The sequence below is a fragment of the Oncorhynchus clarkii genome, chromosome 4, assembly GCF_045791955.1.
Source record: "Oncorhynchus clarkii lewisi isolate Uvic-CL-2024 chromosome 4, UVic_Ocla_1.0, whole genome shotgun sequence".
NCBI lineage: Eukaryota > Metazoa > Chordata > Actinopteri > Salmoniformes > Salmonidae > Oncorhynchus > Oncorhynchus clarkii.
Genome location: NC_092150.1, coordinates 35,984,303 through 36,006,184, shown reverse-complemented (window position 1 = coordinate 36,006,184; position 21,882 = coordinate 35,984,303). Strand labels below are relative to the sequence as shown.

The 21,882-nt window shown below is 44.8% G+C and overlaps 1 pseudogene; it reads right to left on the bottom strand.

The window, feature by feature from the left end:
• Positions 1-358: 358 nt before the first annotated feature.
• LOC139407973 (GDP-mannose 4,6 dehydratase-like) overlaps positions 359-21,882 on the bottom strand; it is a 190,682-nt pseudogene continuing 169,158 nt past the window's right edge.

Sequence of the window (21,882 nt, the reverse complement as noted above, 5' to 3'; positions counted from 1 at the left end):
ACACAGGGAAGGTGTACACAGACACACAGACTCAGGCATACACACATTTTGACAAGCACACAGATTTCTGGATAACTGCATATAGCTGACAGAATTCTACCTCTGTGAACAACCTCTCTCACACTCATTCTCTTCCCTCATATGCTATACTTTAACACCCTGGCCTGTCCCCTTATCATACACCCCTTCTCTTTTACCCCCCCCCCCCCCCCTCTCTCTCTCTCTCTCTCTCTCTCTCCTGCTCTCTCCCCTCACACTCACTCACCCCTCTTTCTCTGCTTCCTTCCCTCTTCCCTCACCTCCCCTCCCTTCCTCTCTGCCTCCCCCTTCTCTCTCCCTCTCAGGGAGTAGTACCGGGTCAGTCAGGCTGTGTGTTGGACTGCTGAGGGGCCCAGGGTGGTTCCGCTCCGACGGTAGGAGGAAACTCCTTCAGGAAATACCAGACTGCCAGACACACACTAGAAACGCACAATAGTAAATACACACTTACACTACACAGACAGACACACACTGGATACACACGTACAATGCTCAGACAGACACACTCACACGCTGGATACACACTGGACACACACACACTAGATACAGAGACGACACGCAGTACAGACACGCTCACGCTCACAAACACACGCAAACCTCTCACACAAAAACCTAGGGACACGAAGCAGAACTGTCTGTGACTATTACTTAAACTCCCAGGATTACATAGTCAGAAAAGCCCAGTCAAACAACCACAGTCTATAGTTAGCCGTTAGTTTATCCAGAGTCTCTCAGGTGAGGCCTTCAGCCCTGGGCTGTGAACTGAGAGACGAGAACTGAGCTGGTGCCTGCAAAGCCTTGTTACACAAGCCAGCAGCGATTGGCCAACAGCCAGGCCTTTTACTGCTTCACTTACAGGCAGCTTTAACGAGTCTGACCAATTAACCATTAAATCATTGTAAAGCCAAGTGCCTCTCTCCCCCTCCCTCTCTCCCTCTCTCTCTCTCTCCCCCCTCCCTCACTCCCTCTCTCTCTCTCTCTCCCCCCTCCCTCACTCTCTCTCTCTCTCTCTCTCTCTCTCTCTCTCTCTCTCCCTCCCTCCCTCCCTCCCTCCCTCCCTCCATCGCTGATCTCTCTCTACCCCCTCTCTATCTTTCAAGTTCCCTGCTCAGAGCCTATAAAAACAAATGGAGTCTCTCCCTCATACATAGACTGTGACAAGCTGTGATAGGCCTATAGGTTTAAACACAGGCAGGGAAATGGACAAATTGAAACAGCTTTGCGAACAGCATCGTGCTTAAGGGTGTCTGTACGTTTAAAAAGGCTGTAGTCAGAACCACATCTGAGATTAGAGTTTTAATAAGGTTGCAGTGAGAGCCTTAATAAATCGACAGTTATCCTCTCAACATGTCAGATACATTGAGGAAGAAAAGAGATATGCTGGGGTACTGAGGCAAATTAGTCAAATATGCCATGACCTCGATTATCTGACTCGTTGTCTTTTCTGTCCTTTCCCTCTGCTTCCTCTATTTCTCCACTCTCTCTCTCTCTTTACTCCTCTCTCTCCCCCCCCCAATTCAATTTACATTTAAGGGGCTTTATTGGCATATCCACCTCTCACTGTGTTTCTAAAAACAATTCAAATATGAGTAGGTTAGTGGTGACGCTACACCCGTGTTTCTATTTTGCATGGCGCTGGGCCGTTGAGCGCTATGACGTTCGCCTTTTCTGTAGAATATTTGTTCAGCGGCGATAAACTCACTCTCATTTTCATATATACTTGAAATTGAATTATCATGGACAATCAAAGGGTCCTAAAGAAAATAAACAGTGTTATATTGGATCGAGATTAAACCAGTTGAGTGTTGAGGGATTACAGAACAAAGGATCCGTGATTTAAATAATCAGTCAGTGAGTTAAATGATTTGGCTAGAAAATAACTTCTGTTTTTGCTTAATGTACGTCTCTGCGGCAGTAGTAGCAGGGTTAGTTGAGGTACCTGTGTGTTTGTTTCTCATAACGGTGTGTGTACTCGTGTGCGCGCGTGTGTGTATGCCCACACGCATACACGCACACGCCCAGGGCTGAATGCCTCACCCGAGAGACTCTGGATAAACTAACTGCTATCTATAGACGGAGCTTGTGTGTGTGTGTGTGTGTGATTTGCATCGACACTGACCACAGGAAGTTTCTATCACCTACCCCACACTCCTTCCCTCTCCCCCTAATCCCTTTCCCTCCTCACCCCTCTCTCCATACCCATACCCTTACATCCCTGCCCTCTTGCCACAATAGACACACAGGGTCATATTACGGCCACCTCTAGAGGTTAAAGGTCAACTGTATTTCTCAGCCCTCTCCCTCTTTTTCCCGTCTATAAATCCTCACACACACATCCTGGTTTTCTTCTTAAATCCTCTAGATGGTAAGAGCCCCTGTCACCCAGATTCACTTCACCTCACATGTGGTGAACGACCGAGAAGTGGTATCCCTAAGTCGGAAACCCTATCTCTCTCTCTCTCTCTCTCTCTCTCTCTCTCTCTCTCTCTCTCTCTCTCTCTCTCTCTCTCGACACTCACGGATGGAAGTCTCTATGACCGTTGACCTGTATGGCGTGGCCCTGAGAGCCAATGGGCTCCTGCCATTTGAAAGACAATGAGATAACGTCCACCTTTACAGTCCAACCCTGTTGTTTGTGGTCGCACACGCTACCTGTGTTCCATTAATATTTTTATGAACATGTCTTTTTTATGAACAAGTCTGATAAATAAAACATATTATTTTCACAGTTTATCAGCATGCACTTACATGCACGTCCCCGTAATTGATGATGCTTACTGAACCAAAGCATAACCAAAAGTAACAAACATGAAATGAAATGGAAACAATGAAATATACTCTGAGTGTACAAAACATTATGAACACCATCCTAATATTGAGATGAATGTTGTCATTTATTGGAGTAGTAACAAAATATATTTTGCAGTTCTAAAGCTAATTTCCTCCAATTCTAAACATTTGGCATGGGGGCAGAGATTTCTTTTGCTGTTTTAAAGCTAATTTCCTGAAACATTTTCCATGTCTTATGTGTGTTTCTGTGATGTCAGGGGTTGAAGCCCAACTGAGTTGCCTTCCCACTCTACTAACTTTTCTGGGGGTGTGCGCCAGTTCATGCTTTTCACCATATATAAAGGGGAATGTCGATCCGTTGGAGTGACTCCAGTAACAAGTGCTACCAAAGCTTTATCACATGAGCACTGTGGCCATCCTGGCGTTAAAGATGATCTACTCTTAGACTACACCTCTATAAGTATGGATGCCCACAGGGGACATTACTACAAAAACCAACAATATGAGAGTTAAACGCAAAACAAGCCACTTAGCAAAGCAAAAACAAAACACTCAACCAAACTATTAGTATCTGACCTCAACTGTAAACCATCTGACAGGCAGACAACAGACAACCTGAAGCTACGGCAGCCAGGTATATCAGGTGTGTGTGTTTTCACTTTCAACACTAATCCTTTTTTTAATCTCACTGTGGTTCTTATTTAATCCATGTTAATTACAGTTCTAGCACAGAAACAACAGATTAATGCCAGGTTAATTGACAGAGACTGGCAATCACACGCGCACACACTGAAACACACACACACACACACACACACACACACACACACACACACACACACACACACACACACACACACACACACACACACACACACACACACATACACTGAAACACACACACACACACTGAAACACACACACACTGAAACACGCATACTGAAACACACACACTGAAACACACACACACACACACACACACACACACACACACACACACACACACACACACACACACACACACACACACACACACACACACACACACACACACACACACACACACACACAGTCTTGCACAGCTAACCTTGCGGGGATACACAATTCAGTCCTATTCAAAATCCTATTTTCCCTAACTCCTAACCCTAAACCTAACCCTAACCCGTACTCTTACCCTAACCTTAATGCTAACCTTAACCCAAAAACCTAACCTTAACCCTAACCCTAAAACTAACCCTAGCGCCTAACCCTAACTCTTTATGTAATTCTAGCCCTAACACTGATTTTAACCTTAACCATTAACCCCCTAGAAATAGCATTTGACCTCATGGGGACTAACAAAATGTCCCAAGTTGGTCAAATTATTGTTTGTTTGCTATTCTTGTGGGGACTTCGGGAATCCCCACAAGAATAGTTAAACACATCCACACACACAGAAAACACACACCTTGCGGGGTGTAAAACAACACTAAATATTTACAACTCTTTCATACTAACAGGCCCTTCATTACTGTGGCTAATCTGGGCTGTAAAATACTTCATGAGAGGGAGGGAAAGAGAGAGGGATGAGCTGTTACCACAGATGAGGGAGGAAAGAAAAACCACAGGGAGACAGAGAGAAGGACAGAGAGAAAGGAAAGTAGGTAGGTAGAGGCGAAGGGAGAGGGAGGGAGAGGGGTAAGGAATGAGGAAGAGGGATAGTGAGAAGGGGGGGGGGGGGGTAGGAGAGAGAAAGTGAGGGACAAAGGGAGAGAGGGAGGCAGGGAGTGATCGTGTAAACTAGCTGGGAGGAAGTGTGGCGCTGACTGGGCAGCATCAGATAAGCAGCTGTATGGAAATGGGACTCCAGCGATGACGAACACAGAGCTGAGCTGCGGAGGGGAGCTGTCATCACCACGGCGACGCTCCGACACACACAGCTTCTCATTGCCTTGGCGACCGGGATGAGAGTGCACAGAGAAACATTAGGACAGGAGAGAGACTACATTAAATCAAATCAAAGTCACGTGCGGCGAATACAACAGGTACCTTACAATGAAATGCTTACTTACAAGCCCTTAAACAACAGTGCAGTTTTTTTTAAGTATTCGGTAAACAATCGATAAGTAAAGAAAAAATGTAAAATAAAAAAAATAAGTAAAAAATGCACAGTCCAGGTAGCCATTTGATTAGCTGTTCAGGAGTCTTATGGCTTGGGGATAAAAGCTATTGAGATGCCTTTTGTTCCTAGACTTGGCACTCCAGTACTGCTTGCCATGCGGTAGCAGAGAGAAGAGTCTATGACTGGTGTGGCTGGAGTCTTTGGCAATTTTTAGGGCCTTCCTCTGACACCGCCAGGTGTAGAGGTCCTGGATGAAAGGCAGCTTAGCCCCAGTGATGTACTGAGCTTATGCACTACCCTCCGTAGTGCCTTGCAGTCAGAGGCTGAGCAGTTGCTGTACCAGGCAGTGATGCAACCAGTCTCGATGTTGCAGTTGTAGAACCTTTTGAGGATCTGAGGACCCATTCCAAATCTTTTTAGTTCCTGAGGGGGAAGAGGTTTTGTCGTGCCCTCTTCACGACTGTCTTCGTGTGTTTGGATGGTTCTAGTTTGTAGGTGATGTGAACACCAAGGAACTTGAAGCTCTCAAACTGCTCCACTACAGCCCCGTTGATGAGAATGGGGGAGTGCTCGGTCCTCCTTTTCCTGTAGTCCACAATCATCTCCTTTGTCTTGATTACGTTGAGGGACAGGTTGTTGTTCTGGCACCACTTGGCCAGGTCTCTGACCTCCTCCCTATAGGCTGTCTCATCGTTGTCAGTGATCAGGCCTACAACAGTTGTGTCATCTGCAAACTTAATGATGGTGTTGGAGTCGTGCCTGGCCATGCAGTCGTGGGTGAAAAGGGAGTACAGGAGGGGACTGAGCACACACCCCTGAGGGGCTCTGGTGTTGAGGATCAGCGTGGAAAATGTGTTGTCCAGGATCCAGTTGTAGAGGGAGGTGTTTAGTCCCAGGATCCTTGGCTTAGTGATGAGCTTTGAGGGCAATATGGTGTTGAACACTGAGTTGTAGTCAATGAATAGCATTCTCATGTAGGTGTTCCTTTTGTCCAGGTGGGAAAGGGCAGTGTGGAGTGCAATAGAGATGGCATCATCTGTGGATCTGTTTGAGCGTGTCTAGGGTTTCTGGGATAATGATGTTAATGTGAGCCATGAACAGCCTTTCAAAGCACTTCATGGCTACGGCTACGGCTAAGGGGGGTGTCACTGGGATGTGGTGGGCTCAAACTGAGATCCTGCCTATAGGCTGATTAGAAAATGGTGGCTTTCCCCTAAAGGAGGGGACACTAACCACATATCAGCAGGCAGGAAAGTTTTCCTTGGGTCTGAAACTGACTCCTTGGTATGGTGTTAGATTTTCAGTACTTTTGGGAAGTTGACGTCTATGTAAATTAAAAGTGCCGAACAAACAGAACTGGACTGAATTATGACAAAACTTCAAATCGCATATTGAATTGCAGACATCCTGTAATTACATCCACTCTGAGAAGCCTGGACCGTGTCCCAAATGGTACCTACCTACCTTTGTACCCATAGGGCTCTGGTCAAAAGTAGTGCACTATATAGGAAATAGGATGCCATTTGGGATGCAACCCTGGTCACATAACAAGGATTCTTCCAGAAAGCAAACTTCCAGGTGATGGAACGTGATTGGCTCTAGGGTGACCCTCGAGTCTTGGAAAGGACATCCAATTCCTCCCTAATATAAGGAAACCTTTTAAAATATTGCGAATATTTCATGCTTCCTTTGTGTGAAAGAAGTGTGGTTTGCTGCCAGACATCCATAGCCTCGAGTGCTGATCGCCAGTTTGGTGTCAAACATTGTAAATTTAAGGGCCAAGCGCGAGTGGAACAGGGCGCTGCTCGACAAAGCTTGTTCTGTGGATAAATCACGCCCCTCATAAAATAAGAAATAGCTTCTTTATGTCTGTCTGGTGTTCAGACGTTCACCTCAATCTATCAACGTCTCCAAACTGTCTGACTGTGTCCAAAATGGCATCCTATTCCTTATATCAGGGATGGGCAACTTTGATGGGGTTGGGGGCAACAAAAACACTGAACTCATCATGAGGGGCTGCAGTGGCTCGTTTCAAAGTTAATTTAGTGCAATTCTACACATTTTACCATGGGGTGGAGAGAAGAATGTGCAGTTTTACAGCTAGTTTCCATCAATTCGACACATTTTGCCATAGGGAGGAGGCAAATGTTTGCAGTTTTTAAAATGATAACTGATGATCAATAGGCCCCACCCTGGTTGGTAATTCGACCATGCTTACTATACAAGTTTAGCTGACCAATAGACTAAGTTACCAATCAGATGTATTTTTACTGACATGGGCTAATTGAGTAACTGCTGATGCAAACGCCGAAATTGCACCTTGAGTACATCTCTATTATTCTAACTCTTAACTGTAAGTTGAGACCCAGACTGAGTTCGCAATAATAAAAATAATACAAAAATACACGTTTTATTTATTTATTTATTATTGGATATTATACACTTTATCCTATTACAAATCATCTGAGGAGTCATAGTGAGGAATCCATAACCTCTACCTTGTACTGCATAGCAACCAATAACACCAATAACATGAGCCAAAATACCAAGATAAAGTATTTTTCAAAGGACCAGTTTTTGTCAAAGTAAATAATGGCACAATGGACTATAAACCGATTTCTGAGAATAAATGACCTGCCATTATGAAAATAATTCATTTGGACCTATTAAGGCTAGGTACGACATCCTTATGGGGTCATATTTTAATGGGATGGGTTAAATGAGGAAGACACATTTCGGTTGAATGTATTCTGTTGTGCAACTGACTAGGTGTTCCATTTTCCTTTCACTTTTATTAGCTGATTTATTTTTTTTTAAACCATAGAGCTAACACAATAAACGGACTAACAGGCTGCCATAACCTATCCTCTTTTTAACAGCTAGGTAAGATGGAAATAAAATAGCACCCTGTTAAAGGGGCTTACAGAGTGCAGCCTCAGCATTTTTCACTCCAGACTTCCATGGACCAGGTCTCTGGTCTCCGCTGCACTGGCTCAACCCACAGACGGCGCACCCCACCTGGCCTCACGTCCTACTCAACCCCCTGGCTTCCCCACGGCTACCTGGGGCTCTCACCACAGCACTGCCTGAACCAGACTCAGGCTCCAACAATGACTGGCTCTCTAAACCTCTACCTGTCAAGACCAGCCAGCTGTGAAGTGCGCTAAACTATTCTATTCTATTCTAAGTCTACATAATAACCATGTATGTCAGCGATTGTCATCTCAAAACCTTTGTAATGCATTCAGAGTGAGAGTTCTTAGCGTAACTCAATACATGAATCGGCACATAAAACTCAGGTCTTCAAAAGTCAAATTACATTTAAAAAAAAATATATATATATACTGTAGATCGCTTTTCTTTTGGAGCAGCACATTAACAAGTTATGAAAACCATAGGCCATCAAATGAAACAGTTTTAAATCAAGTTAAATCAAGTTAAGTTAAGAGTAGTTAAGAGTAGTTAAGAGTAGTTGTTATTCAGACCGACTGTCCTTTCCTGCTCCAAAGGAGTGTTAGCTGCAAGCCAAATGGCATCCCATTCCATGTATGGTGCAATAGTTTTGACCAGAGCGCCATGGGCCCTGGTTAAAAGTAGTTCACTATAGCACGGAATAGGGTGCCATTTGGAGTGCAGATCAGCTGAATGGTCTCTCTGTAAAATGTCTGGAGAGGAAACGGAATTCCATCCTAATACTCGGAAACTTTGAAATAACGACCATAATTCAAGCTTCGTCAAGCACCAGATATTACGCAACAAACAGGCCCACTGTGGAGATTTTCTTTTCTCAGGGTTCTTCGGAGCACAAGGAATGATTACCCACCATAAATGTGTGTGCACATATTCAAACCCACACACTCACATGCTCACACTGAGGCTGAGTGGTTTACCTGCTTTTCTTGTCGAATCTGCTGGAAACGTAATATGACACCGTTTCTCTTGGAACGTTTTCTGGCGGGAAATCTAAAATGTATATTTTTTTGGGAAGGGGGTCGGTTGATATGTAGAGTATAGCAGGACAGGTTCAACACTGACCCTGAGCGCTAAGGGATTAAGGCTGTACATAAGGGTTTCGGTGTAGTAGACGGAGAGAGGTGGGGTCATGCCTTGGGTTATGGTGGCTTTTGCAGGGTCCCAGTTGTGATGCTGAAACCAATGAAGAAGCAGTTCCACAAAAAAAACAAAAACAAAGAGTGATTCCTGACCCTCACCCGATTAGAGCACAACTCATCCTTCTCCCTCGCCCAATGAGGACACAGATCCAACAAGGTTCATAGAGCCAGGAACAGACAGGACTACGGGGACTCTGGGACCTGGTTTATGAGGTCCCGACCGCCAGAGTGGAGGCATATGAAAACCAAAACAATGAGAACACCTTCCAAATATTGAGTTGCATACCCCTTTGCCCTCAGAACAGCCTCAATTCGCCGTGACATGGGGTCTACAAGGTGTTGAAAGCGTTCCACAGTGATGCTGGCCCATGTCGACTCCAACGCTTCCCACAGACGTGTCATGTTTGCTGGATGTCCTTTGTGTGGTGGACCATTCTTGATACACACGGGTACCTGTTGAGCATGAAAAACCCGGCAGCGTTGCAGTTCTCGACACACTCAAACCGGTGTGCCTGGCACCTACTACCGTACCTACAACCATCCCCCGTTAAAGACTCCAACCACCCAAGCCATAGACTGTTCTCTCACGGCAAGCGGTACCGGTGCATCAAGTCTGGCACCGACAGGCTCTTAAACAGCTTCAATCCCTAAGCAATAAGACTGATAAATAGCTAACAAAATAGCCACGCGGACTATGTGAGATATCTTTATTGACCTTTTATTGTCAGTAGACCTTACTGTCTCAATGCACACTGACAGGGCACTACACACTCACACAAATTCACTCCATCACCTGCTCAGTCACACATAATATGAACATACATCGATATTGACTCTACAAACACGCACATCCACTGAAATACAAGCTGCTGCTACTCTGTTTACCTTATTTATGTTGCCTAGTCACCCCTATACATATCTACCTCCATCACTCCAGTATCCCTTCACATGTAACTACGGTGTTGGACCTGACCCTGTATATAGCATGCTTACTGACTTTTTCACTTACTTATTCTGTTCTTCATATTTCTTCTTATCACTCACGTGCGTTTCCTTCTAGCATTACGTTGTTATTGATTATTGCATTGTTGGGTTTTAGGTTCGCAAGAAAGTCATTTCACTGTACTTGTGCATGTGACATTAGACCTTGAAACTTCAAAGGCACTTAAATATCTTGTCTGAACGGTACACATGCACAGTCTCAATCGTCTCGAAGCTCCTCCCCTTCATCTACACGGATTGAAGTGGATTTAACAAGTGACATCAACAAGGGATCATAGCTTTCACCCGGTCAGTCTACGTCGCGGAAAGAGCAGGTGTTCCTATTTAAAAAAAATGTTTTGCACACTCAATATTCTCAATATAAGGCTCTGGCCAGAAAATGAGTTCTGTCTCTCTGGTAACATGGTGCGCTGGTCCAAGAGACCACATATCCCCCCCAAAAACAATCATCACCCAACGATGGGTTGGCTCATCAGGGTTGAGTTGTACTAACACAGATTAGTCCTTACATAGACCACCTAAATTATAGGGCCCAGAGTTATCCCTGGTCACGCTCATTAAACCCACCTAACCCAGGTGCTGCAAGGTATCTGTGTAGGCAGAGATCCAGCTGGTTGACTGAGCTACAGTAGGTGATCTGTCAGATGTGTCTTTATCACTCTGTCATAGTAGATATGAACTACAGCCAGTCAGTCAGCATTTACCACATGGGGTGGTTGGGGTTTACCAGCCAGCCCTCAGAAAGGTTACCAAAACACCACCACTGTTTATTTGACTCCCCTCACTACAGCTATTGTGTTTGTGTCACTGTCCTTCTCTCTTCTAAATCAGGATGCTTTAATAAACGATGGAGTGACGTGTGTGTTTCTGATGAGCGTCTTACGCACGACTCACCGCCGGAATGACAGACATCAAGGAAGCAGGAAGACGTTAACACTTGTAGATTCCCCCCCTCCGTGTCATATTCCTGACTCACACACACACACACACACACACACACACACACACACACACACACACACACACACACACACACACACACACACACACACACACACACACACACACACACACACACACACACACACACACACACACACACGCACACTGCTCAGAGAGAAGTTTGTTGAGGTGTGGCATGTTGATGGAGTTATTTTTAATGACACGCATTAGTTAAAGGGGAGGATTCCAACTTAAGACATCTGTACTCTTATCAACAGTCTGCATCCACAGGTATGCTTTATTTCAAACTGCCTTGTCTATCAGTGCGTAGTTTATCCTTCCTTGCAGTTTTATCTCACTGCCCATGCAAAAGCGAGGAGAGACACAGATCTATTCTAAACCCTGCTCTTTTATCACTCCTGTGTCATTGCATTGTCATTCTGTTGTGTCTACAGTAGGTTATAATGGGTCAGTGTGCAGTGTTTGCCTTCTGTTTTTTTCTTCGGCAGGGGTGGCAGAGGTAGCAGAGCATGATGAGCGACTGAGAAGGTCACTTTTTTTGTTGTCTACTCCAATATGCATGAAAAGTGAATTATGTTATCTTTCTTTGATATTTTGATCTCAATGACATCACCAGCCTATTTTAGCTAATAATTATTGCATACATCTATTACTAGGGTTGGCTACACTTCCAGGATTACAAGCTATCTGGCTAGTTACCCTGGAGGTTTCTCTGTCGATCTGATGAGAATCTGGGCAAGATATGTAACTTGTTGTAACTTGTCACGCGGATCTGAAAAGTGCGTCCCGGGAGAATTTTTTGTTTCAAATAATAATAATAATAATTATTAATGAATATTTGGGGACTTGGCAGCAACGGTTTAGCAGTGTCAGTGCGCCACTGCTAAATTATTATAGGGGAAACACTGGTGTTACTTATAATGTGTAGTAGTGTTTTATAATTAAGCAATAAGGCCTGAGGGGGTGTGGTATATGGCCAACATACCATGGCTAATGGCTGTTCTTAAGCACGACGCAATGCGGAGTGCCTGGATACAGCCCTTAGCCCTCAGCCCTTGAGTTATTGTTATTATAAACTGGTTACCAACCTAATTAGAGCGGTAAACATACATGTTTTGTCATACAAGTGGTATACGGTCTAATATACCATGGCTGTCAGCCAATCAGCATTCAGGGTTCGAACCACCCAGTTTATAATAAACTTTTGTGTTCCTAACTGGTCACTCCACTGTGGTGTGTTATTACATGACCTCTTTCAAATAGGTTGGGTCATTATTTCTGTAGAATGATTCAAATTATTCTAAGTCTTGCATAAAGTATACACATAGGGAGGTCAATGCAGTTGTGGTTTTCAAGCTACCTTAGAAATGACCTGATATTCACCTAAGCCAAAGACTACCTAGTGAAGTGGCTGTGTGTCCTATGATGTGTGGGTGTGTTGTGTTGGAGGGAATGTGTGTACGTGACTTGGATGAACTGTAACCTTCACTTCCATATTACTCATGTTGGGAAAACGTTAGTATCTGGCTCTGCTGTGGGCCCAATCCAGACCTGTCAATCAAATGACAACAGAGAAGAAGAATCTCCTGTTTGTACCTGTGTCAACCCCGAGGACGGCATCAAATCAGTGAAATCACAAAACAGGTTTCAACCCCCAACATTCTGAGGAATAAGCTTTTGGCTTCTTCATTAGAACTTGGAACTCTTCTTGCTATTTAATGTCGTTTAATACTATAACAATCCATTTTAATCTACGTGCTTTTCACAACACCCAAAGTCACTTTACACGCAGAAGAAAATCAGCAGGGTAAAAAGCGACACAACCACACATTCAAATAAGCAACTACACAAAAGTCCACTAAACAGGCTAACCATGGAGACCACTAAACATGATGACAGACTAACCAAGGAAAATAACTACACAGAGGATATGCTAAGACAACAGATCATCTGGGTGAGCTTGCGTGAAGAGGTGTGTCTTTAGTGTGGACGTGAATATGTGTATGGGATTGTGAGGTTCTAACATGGACAGGCAGGGAGCTCCAGGGTTTGGGGGAACTGCACTTCAATCATCTCACTAGTCACGGTGTCGTTGATCAAATCCAGTGACACAGAAGGCGATGCTCTTAGACACGGATATAGATAGATATGCGGTTTATCACTTTGGCTTTCGTGGCCGGCGTCAAACCCCTCCTTGTGAAAGGGCATGAGAAATCGAGACTAATTATGTTTCCATGAAAGAACGTCATCCACAATTAAACACTAATCATGCTGTATGTTACTGTTGTCTTTTTCTTCCTTTTTCTCTCTCTCTCTCACACACACACACACACACACACACACACACGCTGATGAGCTTACAGAGGCTGATCAGGGGGCTGAATAGAAGGTATAAGGGCTTCACCTGTTTTACCTCATGTTTACTCCCAACCTCACCTTCACCAGTTGGTGGGTGGGTAGAGAGGTTGAGGAGGGTTGCTTCTATGCAACTCAACCACAAATATAATCCCGCCTGGAAGGGAATTCCTCCATGCTCAACTAACCACAGTCTCCCTGTCTAACCTGACTGTTGCGTCATATCACTCCGACAGACATAGAGACACCAGCAGAGAGGGGCGAGCAAGACAGACAGAAGTGGAGGTAAAAAAAAAAATGAGACAGAGACAAAAAGATATGGAAAGGAGGAGAAGTGAGAAATGATCAGATAGCGATAAAAAAATAGCTACAAGAAAGAAGGGAGGAAATAAAGACACACAGAGAGAAAGACCTGCAGGTATAGAAGACAAATTAGATAAAGAAAAACAAACAAACAGAGACGGAAGGGACGAATTTCAATGTATGACTGAGCCCACCCCTCCTCCTCACCTCTCTGCCCGAGGGGCACTGAGACAAACCACAGAGAGGAGCTGTCAATCACAACACAATTTTTGCCCCACAGTGACACGGGAACTTGGAATTATGTCAGCCACACTGTGATGCGTCAACATAGACACTGGCGCTGTCAGGCTCACAAACGCACACCTCTCTCTCTGTATTGTGCACGTAAGGTTACTCACACTGTAACGATGTGCGCTGAGAGTCGGGAAGCAAGTTCAGGGAGCGAGTGTTTTAATCAAATAAAATGTAACATAATACAAAACAAGAAACACTAACAGCACCCAGACGAGAAACAGAAACAATGACGCCTGGGGTTGTAACCAAAGGGAGTGACATAAATAGGGCAGGTAATCCTGGGGATCAGGAGCGAACCGGTCACCCCTACTGATGCGCATGAACCTGTTGCCGGCTTGGGCGCGGGAACCTGACAAGCAGGCTGAGGCAGGGAAGCCTGGCGATCTGGCTGAGGCATGAAAGCCTGACTAGCTAGTGGAGGCAGGGAAGCCTGTAGCGGCTCCCGGACCCGACATCATTCCCACCGAATAAAAATAAGAATAAAAACGCTCCCTGATGCTTCCCTTAGGTGAGGCGTCATTCTGTAACGATGTGCGCTGAGAGTTCGGAAGCAAGTTCAGGGAGCGAGTGTTTAAATAAAATAAACGGAACATAATACAAGACAAGAAACACTAACAGCACCCAGACGAGAAACAGAAACAATAACCCCTGGGGAAGGAACCAAAGGGAGTGAGATATATCAGGGAAGTGATGGAGTCCAGGTGAGTCTGACGACGCGCAGGTGCGAGTAACGATGGTGACATGTGTGCAGCCTAGTGACCTAGAGGCCGGAGAGGGAGCACACCTGACACACACACACTCTTGGGTTGCTGACAGAGCTGTGGGCAGATGCACACTATCACAAACAAACTGAAGAGTGAAAAGATGCAGACAAGTACCTGAGAATCTCATCACCTGAGAAACTGTGCATTTTTCTTTCCTCTTATCAGAGATTATGCTAATCAGATTTCTCATGAACAATAACATCCAACATAAATAAACAACGTGTGTGTGTGTGTGCGTGCATGTGTTTTTGATGTTGGGGAAGCATGAAATGCTGATGACCTATCCTGGCCTGTCTCACTTTAGGATTGTTCTTTAAGAGGAGGCAAATGGCTAAGACACCTCAGTACAGCTGTGCTGTCAGCTGTCTGATGGGGTGTGTGAGTTTGTTTCAGTCCATTTGGGGGTCTTTTGTGATTCAAATGACCCCCAACTGGTTGATCACCATGATCTTCAACTTGAAGACAAATTGGGGAGACACAATTTGTCCGCCAATTTGGCTCAGGAGCTCATTCATTTGGAAACCACTGAGACTTTTCGCGCTTATAAAGCTTATTTGAAAGTGTTACAGACAGAGACACGCAGGGAGAGACAACAATATGGGTTGTTGTTTATCGTGCTCCTAGTCCGATTTACTCAAATATATTACTTTGTCAACTTAGGTTGCCATTCCCTCAACACCTTTCACCTGACGTTAAAAGTACTCTGATTTACATGTAATATCAGTGTTTTCTTTCTATCTATCTGATTACCGGTGATTGTGTGTGAGACCATACAGTTATCAGTCATAACACAGCCAGTAGACATCTGTAGGTCCAGCTCTCCCTTGCTGTGTTGCTTTTCAATGTATATCCCATCAAGGCGTCCTGAAAGAGAACTCAAATTTAGGCATGCAACATTGTATGGTTTGGGTGTATGAGCGTATACTGTGAGTTAGATTTGCTCTCACTTTTATTGGTCAGTTTGCTGCAGGTCTTTCTGTGTTGAGTGAAGAGCCGTCTCAGAGTCTGTCGCATGAACTGTGTCGAGGGAGGGAGGGAAGCAGGCAGGCAGAGACAAAAAGGGACAGAGTAATTTACAGTCCGCATGTATCAAAGTAGTGGATAATCTCTCTCTCCAGGTGTGAGGTGTATTGTTTAAGAACAGAGTAAGGTTTGGGGGGGGGGGGGGGGGTCCCTCTGTCAGCAATCTCACACAGGGGTAAAGTCCAGGGGGACCGGGGCTTCCCCTGATGGGGTGTCGGGTTACCCAACGGTGTTTGGGACAGGATTAGGGTAGTGTTTTAACTCCAGGACCCTCCGATCTGTGAGATGGCCCTAGAGGATTAGGACTAAGACCCAGCTGAGTGATGCTGCAGGATTATAGAGGAATCTTTGCAGACTGATGGATGGGATGGACCTCCACACACACCTGAGGATGGGGCAATCTGTTTTATAGGCTGGGAAGAGAAAGTAGAAACTTGAGAGAAGCACTGTCCTCCCTCTTATAGACTTGAGATATAAATAGGAGCAGGACGTTTTGTCAGATATACATGTATGGTTGTAAAACAGACACAGGATTACTGTGGGCGAGGAGAAAGAGAGTCTCTCTCTCTCTCTCTCTCTCTCTCTCTCTCTCTCTCTCTCTCTCTCTCTCTACTGAGTCACTCCAGGTGAAGGCAGGCAGGATATGAGAGTTTTTAAGGAAAGAAGAGAGAATGAGGAGCATTTAACCTCTGATCCCTGACCCCTAAGACAGGAAGCATGTGTGACACCGCTCCTACGGCTTAGCATTGTTCCCCTGCTCAACTGGAAGTACCTGTTATTGTCTGGATCTCTGTGCGTGTGTGAGCATGTTTCAAAGGTCAGGATACAATTAATCAGTCAAACAAGAGTATCATTGAAAAAGTGTCTCTTTAGACAAATACCTTCATATATAGGATGGTTCTTTGCATAATAGCCAAGTCACTAGCACAGCTAGTTTATGTGCAACGTATCCATTGTCTGTATGTGAGAGTGTCAGTAATGCATGTGCTGTATGTGAGTGTAGGACCCCAGGCTGTGTGCTAATGTGTGTGTAAATCGTCATTAGCCCTGTCAGTGTGTGTGTGTCTGACATGAGCTCATTTATCTCCCTATAGGCCCTCGGGAGAGGGGAGGGAGGGAAGGAGAGGTGGGAGGACAGACTGGGCTGAGAGTGATAGGGGGGAGCACGCACAAAGGGAGGGAGCAGGCTGGGGGAGGGCAGAGGGGTTGTGCAGGTGTGCTCTGGTCTGGTCTGGCGAGTGTTATCGAGGGTGACTGATACATGCAGATTTGTTGTGGATGGGAGAGGGGGTGGGGGGGAAAGAGAGGGATAGCTTGTGCAGGTTTGCTTAAGAGGTGGTGTGTGAGTGGGGAGGGGTGGAGCTTAGTCAGATCTGTTTTTTTGGCAGAATAGGTACTAGCTTGGGCGTTGATTTTCACTCATTGACAGATTTGTGAGAAATTGAAGATGGTGTGGTAACTGTGGTTAGTAGGGGAGTGTACTGTAGCCCTTGATATGTGCTGATAGAGCAATGTAAAATCATAAAGTGGTGTGGTTTATTTGAGGTTATAAGTCACTGTGTGGAACAGGAGAGTGTCTTTGTTTTTGTTTGGCTGTGTTGTACAGGTCTTGTTGAGGCTCAGTCGAACTGCCTCAACCATAAACTGTAGCCTCATTCAGGTGATAGAGCTATCATTTTCTCTGGGCTGTGGTAGTTGCAGTACAAGTCACAGCTAGTTCCAGGGGTTGGTTAAAGGGATACTTCCGGATTTTGGCATTGAGGTCCTTTATCTACATCCCCAGAGTCAGATGAACTCGTGGATGCCATTTTTATGTCTCTACGCGCAGTTTGAAGGAAGTTGCTAACTAGCGCTAGCGCAATTGCTAACTAGCGTTGGTGCAATGACTGGAAGTCTATAGGTACCTGCTAGCATGCTAGTAAATACCCATAGACTTCCAGTCATTGTGCTAACACAAGTAAGCATTGGCTCATGAAACTACCTCTAACTGAACTACCTCATACTGAACACAGAGACAAAAAAAAGCTATCCAGGAGATCATCTGACTCAAGGGAGATAGATAAAGGGCCTCATTGCCAAAATCCCAAAGTATCCCTTTAAGGTTGAGCTCAGACAACCACTCGTTAGTGTAGAATACATTGTGTAGGCGTTCACCTACACAAAGTACTTTATTTTGGAACTCAACTAGTGTAATGGTTTAGGTTTGATAGTAAGGGTTTTTAAGTGGCATGCATTGTTTATTTATGTTGGATGTTATTGTTCATGAGAAATCTGATTAGCATAATCTCTGATAAGAGGAAAGAAAAAGGCACAGTTTCTCAGGTGATGAGATTCTCAGGTACTTGTCTGCATCTTTTCACTCTTCAGTTTGTTTGTGATAGTGTGCATCTGCCCACAGCTCTGTCAGCAACCCAAGAGTGTGTGTGTGGGCAACCTTACGTGCACAATACAGAGAGAGAGGCGTGAGTTTGTGAGTCTGACAGCGCCAGTGTCTATGTTGACGCATCACAGTGCGGCTGACATATTTCCAAGTTCATATGTCACTGTGGGGCATAAAGTGTGTTGTGATCGACAGCCAGGTTAGGTCGACAGCATTTCACACTTCCCCAACATCAAAACGCGCACACACACACACACACACACACACACACACACACACACACACACACACACACACACACACACACACACACACACACACACACACACACACACACACACACACACACACACGACTCCCCACTTCAGTAGGACGGTAGTACTTGGGGTCCACATTCATGTTCACCAACGCTGTTGACTGGCAACGACCAACCTCGTTCTCATCCTTCCCCTCCCACCTGGTGAGAGAGAGACAGAGAGGGTGGGAGGAATGGAGAGAAAGAAAGAGATACATATTTGTGACCTGTTGCCACAAGAAAAGGGCAACCAGTGAAGCACAAGCAACATTGTAAATACAACCCATATTGATTTATTTTCTCTTTTGTACTTCAGCTATCTGCACATTCTTACAACACTGTAAATTTCCATAATATAACATTTGAAACGTATGTGTGTGTGTAATGTTTACTGTTTTTTTCTGATTGTTTATTTCACTTTAGTTTATTAAACACAAGTTTGCCATTCCAATACAGCCGGTTGAATTGAATTGACAGACATATAGGGAGAGAGAGAGGGAGAGAGAGAAAGGGAGGGAGAGATAACTATTTGTGTGTGTAATGTTTACTCTTAATGTCTGTTTGTTTTTGTCTTTGTTTTGTTTAATTCACTTTGTCGGTTGTTGTCATTGTTGTTTTGTTTATTTCACGTTTTGGCAATTTAAACATGTTTCCCATGACAATAAAACCCCTTTGAATTGAATTGCATTGAGAGAGAGAGAGCGAGAGAGAGAGAGAGAGAGAGAGATGTTATCAGTTAGTTGAGTGACAGGGGCAACTCCCATAAACTACATATGTCCTGGTGTCTACCTCTTCTTTCCCCTCTATCTCTCTTTCCTCTTTATCACTCCCTCTTCCCTTCCGGTGGGTAGTTTGTTGCTGTAAGGTCTGTAGCAGACAAAACATGTCACACACCTCTCTGTCTGACTGATCTGCCTCTACCACAACATGATGTGAACATTCACAGGTGTGTACATCTGGCTGGGTACTTCTCTGACTCACAGATGCGGGTATGTGTCGTGTGTGATTTTCTGTTTGTGCATGCATGGCATGCGTGTGTGTATACTTACACAATGGTTTTGCCCACTGGACTTCTCCATAAACTCCCTGACACTATGAACCTCCCCTGTCGCTATGGCCAAGTCCTCTGGCTCTTCCTCCTGAAGCATCAGCCCCCACAGACAGACAGACAGACAGACAGACAGACAGACACATGATTGGTCACACAGATTGGAGTAGAGCCAACGTGTTCCTGTTCCTGACAGACAGGAAGTGAACCTGTGACCTCAGAAAGGGGGGACCACACCACCCAAACCACTGTCCTGACGTCACCGCAAAGGCTCATGGGACACGTACCGTGGGAAAGGAGGAGAGAGAGCTCCCAGAGGCTTTTTGTGCTGGCACACACTCTGTCATAGTATTTTATCTTTCAAACGCACACAAATTCACAGCATTCTCACTTTTCATAAACACATGCACATGCTTGAATAGTATTTTTTTCTTATAGTCACAAACACACACACCATATTGTGTTCACTTTCAAACACACAGAATAGAGAAACCTACTTTCTGAGATTACGTTGCTCTACAGCGACAAAACAGTAACATCAACCATCACTAGTCTTGACTTGTTTTAATGTTCAAAATCTATATTCCAAGCCTGGCCCATACAGAGCAGAGTATAGCAAGATTATTAGCCTATATCCCTCTGAAAGCAGTGAAAGCTGATCGTCCTGGGTCTGAGATGCACGATATTAGAAAGTCAGAGGGCATGTCACAAACGGCACTCTATTCCCTACATAGTGCACTACTTTTGACCAAAGCCTTATGGGCCCTAGTCAAAAGTAGTGCTCTATAAAAGGAATAGGTTGCCATCTGGGATGCGGTCAGAGAGAGGAGAGTATCTACAGATAATTCCATACTATTTATGGTGAACGTGAGCTTAAAGGTCAGAAAAGTTTCCCCCTAATACCTTGTCTCTGATTACACCACCTCGCCAGAGAGGAACACACACGTACACACACGCTATGCATGCATAACACACACACATACACACCCACACCTCCTTAAGAGCAGTACGATTCCTTTAATTCCTGATGCTTAGAGCTAAACTCCAGATGGGAGACTATGTGTGCGTGTTTGTGTGTGAGTGTGTGAGTGTGTGTCAGAGGTCTTCACAGATCCACTTGTACCCGAATCCCCGAGACCCGATCCAGGACCCATGTGGGTCCGGATCCAGAATTCTAAATGTCACGGGTTTGGGCCGGATCTGACATGATTCTCACGGGTCTCGGGTACGTGTAATTTTAACTGATTTATCCGAAGGGCCCGTATAGATCCAAATGTGAAAGCCGCAGTCGAGAGGGAGAGATACATTTGATAATTGATTCTACTGCTCTTGCTTTACACGAGAGTGGAGCCTGGCGCGTGTAACTTGTTGTTGGTCAATCAGAAGTGATCAAAGCGGCGATAGGCTACAGTTATAGAGCCTCCGTGTGTGGAAAAGATAGGAGTTATCTAATCAACGGAGGATGGATCAAAATTACGGAATGAAAAGTTAAAGGAGATGGATAGAGCAAACATGTAGGCTGCTGCTTAATATTCTGAATGCAGTTGTTGTTATTTGTAACTGTAGGATGGAAAGCGCATGCACTGTAGTCTTAATTAGCCTAGCTAGCTATTTTAGCTAGCTTAATTAGCCTAGCTCTCCTTGCCACTTGCTTACAGTAAGACCTCTCCCTCGCCTGCTAGAACGGTACCTCTCTCCCTCTTCTCGCGCTTTATCAGCTCTGGTTAATAAAGTAACTTAGAAAAGGACATTTCTGCTGCTACCCTCACTCAGATCAGGTCTGGATCCGATCAGGTCTATACGGAACGGGTTTAGTCATCGTCGAGTCTGTTCGGAATGGGTCTCCATATTTAAAAAAAACAAAATTATTCATATTGGGTCTGGGTGGGAAAGCCCCAGGTCCATTTCGGAACGGGTCCCACTTTTTGGACCTGTGAAAACCTCTAGTTAGTGAGTGTGAGTGTGTGTGTGTGAGTGTGTGTGTTTGTGTGTGTGTGTGTGTGTGTGTGTGTGTGTGTGTGTGTGTGTGTGTGTGTGTGTGTGTGTGTGTGTGTGTGTGTGAGAGAGAGAGAAAAAGGAAGATTGGGATTCCTACTGTAGTAACATTAACTCTCAGTGCTTCTCTCTGTTTCTCCTCTCATCATAGCTCTCAAAAAAGCACATCAACACACTGGGCTATAATTGGAGGAGTGTGTATGTGTGTGTGTGAGAGAGAGAGAGACAGAGGGAGAAAGAGAGAGAGAGAGAGTGAATGTGTGTGTGTGTGTGTGTATGTGTAATAAGCCCCTCAGCACGTTTAATGCGGTGCAGTTGGACACAGCAGCAGTTAGCCGTCTCGCTCCACACATTTGATCTCTGTGTGTGTGTGTGTGTGTGTGTGTGTGTGTGTGTGTGTGTGTGTGTGTGTGTGTGT